Source organism: Papaver somniferum, chromosome 4 (assembly GCF_003573695.1).
Source record: "Papaver somniferum cultivar HN1 chromosome 4, ASM357369v1, whole genome shotgun sequence".
NCBI lineage: Eukaryota > Viridiplantae > Streptophyta > Magnoliopsida > Ranunculales > Papaveraceae > Papaver > Papaver somniferum.
In genome coordinates this window covers 93,935,810-93,941,402 of record NC_039361.1, presented here as the reverse complement: position 1 = coordinate 93,941,402, position 5,593 = coordinate 93,935,810, and the positions used below count along the sequence as shown (strand labels likewise).

Genomic DNA, 5,593 nt, shown 5'->3' with positions numbered 1-5,593 from the left:
CAGTTCTCATACTCCTCTTGTGGATGAGTTACTCCAAACTAAAGTTGTTATGCAAAATAAATTTGAGATTCTTGTAAGCGAGTTAGGGTTGGATTTCAACAATTTAGACACTGATTCTAGTAATGTGATCATTGAAAATAAGGAAGACAGTGATTTGGAAGAGTTTTCAGCTGATGGAGATGTTGACGCGGATATTTTGGCTTGTTGGGAAGCAAAAAGAATACCTCGGAGAGTTATAAAATTCTGGCAGATCGCAAAGCTCAAGATAACGATGATTCTGGCAGGGTATATTTGGATAGCAATGGGAAGGATATGGAATCCCCTGGTCGTGTTTTAGTGGAGGAAAAATCTGGGACTCCTAAAAATTTGGTTATGGACAATCCTGATTCAGTTAGGAATGTAGTGCCGGCTAAAGAGAAGTTTGGAGCGGTTACAAATTTGGATATGGGAAGATCAAGGTCTGTTAAGCCGGACAAATTGGATGGGCCTATAACAACTGCGTATCAAGACTTAGAAAAGGAAAAACGTGCAAGAATTTTGAAAGAACAAAGGGAGGTGTCTTTACAAGGCAAAGCCATTTTGGCCGAGCTAGAAGCTTCTCCAGATCTGTTTACAAATACCCCGAGTCTTAAGGCTCATCTTGGTAGGTCTCCTAGGCTTACAAAAAGTTGGAAGATCAATCAAACTCCAATCAAACTTGTTCAGGGTAATATTACTTCGGATAAGGATGAGGAAGGAGAATTTTTGGATGGATATGAAGATATGAACATAATGGATACTATTTTCTCAAAGAGTAAATCTTCTAATCGAAGAAGAAAATTGAGAGGGGGAAAATAATTTTTATTTTCCTTTTATTTGTTTTTTTCTTATAGTTTTCGTTAAGTTAGTAGCCTTTAGAGGTTAGTTTTTTTTTTTATTTTCTACCCCTTTGGTTTATGGGGGTGGGGGGACTTTGAGCCTCCCTTTTTTGTATTTACTTGTAATTACGTTTTTTTTGCTCTAATAAACTTTTGGACTTAGAAAAAAAAACCTCACGATACTATAACTCGTCCACGAGGGCCACCTAGGGGTTTAAAGGCTTATTACATACGCTAAATGTAATCGCGATGCCTGCGACAGTGAGTTAGGATTTTTTTTCATTTTTATTTTTTCTCGGGACTAGCAAAATGTAAGTTTGTGGGTATTTGATAAGTGTGTAAACACGACATTTTTACATCTCAATTTACAATTTTTAGTTCTCTATTTTTTACAATTTGATGGTTTTGTTTAGTTTTGCAGTATTTAGCAAATTAAGCTGGAGTCGGATAAAATGCCGGGACTTTACACGTAAAATGATTAAATAGCCAATCCGGCTATCTCAAGGCACCATCGTTATTGGTTCTTGGACCATAGTAGACAGAGCCAGGTAGGAAGCAAAAGAAGGAAGGCCCTGCTCCACATTTGCACACAACTCCACAAGCTCCCCACACTCAATTACTCGTATGCATGCAATTATACTACACAAGGAAATAAAATTCATATATTTAATAATGGGAAGATATTTGTTAATAAAGAAATGAAGGAAAATCAGGGAAGAATGCTAAATGTCGACATCATAAAGGAAGATATAAAAAGTGAAAGGAATGATTTGACTAGTTTGGAAGTTTCCATTACATATTAGGAAGGAAATATGGAGGATTTGAAATTCATTTAACATATGAATCTAAACCAGCACACTCATGACTGTGCATGCAAGATTTGAAAAATTAATTAAAAATCCCACCACTATGGAAACTAAAGGAAGTGGTAGGCTATATAAAGAGGGGGGTCGTCAGTTTTGGAGGACTTACAAAAAGTTTGGGAAGCTGCTCACGTTTTTCACTTTGGAGGCTTTTGTCTTTTCATTGATTTTTCCACTGTTTGGACCTTGGTAAACTAAGAAAAAGAAGTGAATAAATCCATTGTAATCAAAATTAAGGCGAGTATTGCTTAGTTACGTTGCTTGGCACCGAAACGGCTCCGTCTTGTAAGCATTTCTATTCAAATAAATATGATGGTTTATTTCTTTTCTTTCTTTAATTTTGCCATGAGTAGCTAAATTTTTATCTAGGATTAGAGAGGAAGTCCTACAATGCATTCTAATATGTTTTGATTATTTTCTATAACAATTCTCTTGGTCCTTATTCTCGATTTGTCATGATAATGATTTTCTTCATGTGGCCTATAATGCTTAAATAATGATTTATATATTCTTTGTTAGAGACTAGCATTTAAAAGTGAAGAAGATTGTTAATTCTTTGAGAAGATTTATTTTTCGAGACGTATTCTTTTTCCTAAATCGTCTTGTTTAATTTTGAGAGAGTGTTATAGGGAATAGTTACAATCATTTAATATGCGTAGTAGTGATGGAATCTTGACAACCTACACTGCTTTAATTGAATATCAGAATCATTTTTAGCAATTTTTGTCTAGTAATCTTTTCTTAATTAGTCTTAAAAACCGAATCTCCGAGAATCGAATTCCTTACTTCCACTGTAAAAACTACACCACATGAACAAGGAGAAACTGTTACCATTTGAAGCAAAAGAGTTAAGGAAAGATATTACCGTGTTGCATGAGCATGGGTTACCTCCCAATAAGTGCTAAGTTTAACGTCTTTAGCCAGACATATGAAAGAATTAATCACCTCGAATCATATAGCAATAACCACAACAACTGTGGGTCGTCTGCATCAAAAAGTGTTATCACAGACAAAAGAAAACTGCAACAAACCAATTTTTTTTTGTTAAGTCCAAAGTTTATTATAACAAAAAAACGTAATTACAAGAATTACAAAAATCGGAGCACAGAACTCCCTACCCCCATAAACCAAAGGGGTCTAAATAACTTTTAAGAAATAACAAAAGTAATAACCACAAAAAAGAAAATTAAAAGAAGCTACCTATATCTATAGCCAACTCCTTTCAATTTACTTCTGCTGCTACCAACTCTATACGATTTGCTCTTAGAAAAAATTTCATCCATAATATCCGTATCAAAAGCATAATTACCCATGATATCTTCATCTTCATCCACATAAAACTCTCCGTCTTCATCCTCAGTGGAAAAGTTACCAGGAACAAGCTTAATAGGAGACAACTTACTAGGAGATTTTTTCTTTGAATTCATTCTTTCCATTTGCTCCCTCTTTTCTTTGACATATTCTTGTCTAAAAGCTGGACTTCTAATGAACTGAGCACGCACATCTTCCAACTGAATATTGCTTGCCACCTCTAATTCTTCCTTAGACAAAATATTATTCTTATCAAAAACAGTATCAACCAACCCCGCTTGAATTTCCATGTTAGTGTCACGGCTCGGAGATTCCTTAATAGACTTGCTGGGAGAAGATTCCAAACTTGAATCAGATTGCAAAGAACGCTTTGCTATAATATTAGCAGCCTGTTTGGCAACTTTCCTAGCTTTCTTCCTTGCTAAAATGTCAGCATCAACCTCACCCCAATTTTTAGAGCCCATACTAACATCTGAGTCACTAGATTCCAATTGTTCCTCCTCCTCCTCCTCCTCAATAATAACATTATCAAGGCCTAACTCAGATTCTAGGACATCAAATTTGTTTTTAACCACAACTTCAGTTTGCATCAACTCACCCACAAAAGGAGTATAATCATTCTCAAAAGGAGTAAAAGAGAAATAAGTACCTTTACTAGGGGACTTCTTTCCTTTCACTTCAGTCCATTCGTCTTTAGAAAAACTCTGTGCAGCCATGTCTTCCTGATTTTTACGTAAACCTATATCCTTCTGAGCTGCAATAGTATTTTTACAATGAATAAACTTCATCTGAGCTTCACGCAACTCAACAGCAGATTTAGCAAGCTCCTCTTCCAACTGATTAGCTTCATCAATAACTTCAGTATGAGTGTTTTTATGTTTTATCAATTCAACCACGGACTGAGCACCAGACTTATCAAGTGCATCTGCATGGCCTGCATTGATAGAATCTGTACGTGCATTATCTTCTTTAGCTGTAGTTTCACGAGACCCAACAGTTTATGAAGTTTAAAAGATTTAGGTTTTGGTTTGTTCACGGCCTGTATCCCATCTTTGTTCACAGATTTAGCCACGAAATTTTGTTTGTTCACGACCCTTGTTTGGGTTTCCAACTCAGACACGGACTGAACTTCAGAGTTTTGCTTCTTCTCGGACTGAATTTGAGTATTAGATGTCACTTGCGTAACTTTTGCATGGTCTGCATGAGCAGATTGTGTACGTGCAGCAAGCGCTTCCTTGGCTGCAATTGAGTTTTGCAATCTAAGCTGAGCTTCACGAACCTCAGATTCAGAGCGATCAAGCTCCTCCTTCAACTGTGTATCATCAGCTGAAGCACCAACCGTATTATCCCCCGTTTCATGAATAAAATGTGACCAATTAACCAACCAACAAAACTACTTGTTACAAATAACATCTTGTTGTTGCATCGAAACATATAAATGTTGACTAATCTGGCTAATGTTGAACTCGGTAAAATAAAATGGTTGAATAATTGAAAAATAAGATTATTCAGGAATACACATTGAATGTTGAGATTACGCATTGAGTTTCTGGTAGTAGATCCATAATCAAAAACTTTTTTGTGGTTGTTCCAGAAGAATGAAACAAAAGATACGGTAGAACTAGGACAGTTATTGTATGAGGTCTACCAAATGCTAGATGGAGAGGCGCATAATAGATCGATATGAACATCATGAGCTGTCCCGTAATAAAATCCGTTGTTTCTGATACCTCCTTCTCGGTTCCTTCTTCCATAACCCGAGCTCGGAGAAGGAAGAGATAAGAGGGCCCTATGGAGAATGTGGTCAGAAATCCATAATAGAGTCCGACCACAACGATCGAATTTATTATCTTCATGCATAAGGATAATAGATTACCTAGTAGAAAAGATTTCAAAATCATCACAAACCCCCCTTTTTTATTTTCTATTGCAATTTCTTGATTATTATATGATGATTTCTTAACTTTCCATATATAGAAATAGAAACAGATAAACTAGAAACGACATCTCTTATGTCAATGACACCAAAGGGATATTAAATGAATGGAATTGAGATATGGATGGAATTGGGATATGGATGGAATATAATGAAATAGAGACACTTTGAGGTTCCCTATGAAATGAGGCATGGAACGAAGCCACTACGAAGAAGTTCCGGGAGTTACGAAGGAAGCTTCGGGCTCATATTGGTCATGGATTGAGAATGGGAATTGAACTCTATGAGCTCGAATTTCCCGTTGTTCCTCAGTAGCTAGTGGTAGAGCGGTCGACTGTTAATTGATTGGTCGTAGGTTCGAATCCTATTTGGGGAGATTTTATTCATTCTGAATTGTTTAATTCAGAATGAAATGAAAGGGCTCGCATTGACCGTTAGGAGTAGGTAACCCGTTCCCTGTCTTTCTTTCTATCCTATCGTATCACATTCTGTTCTGCGATATTTGAGAATCACCGTCAATACCTCGGTGTAGATCCGGGATAATCCTTTGTTCCATAGCCCTGGGGCTATTTACAACTAGCCAATTAATCATTCTCAGATGTACTAGTACTAGCAGTGCATCAAAG

At 36.5% G+C, this 5,593-nt stretch overlaps 1 pseudogene; it reads right to left on the bottom strand.

Annotated features, from left to right (window-relative positions):
• Positions 1-2,461: 2,461 nt before the first annotated feature.
• On the bottom strand, positions 2,462-4,949 carry LOC113272830 (annotated as a pseudogene).
• Between the last annotated feature and the right edge of the window lie 644 nt (positions 4,950-5,593).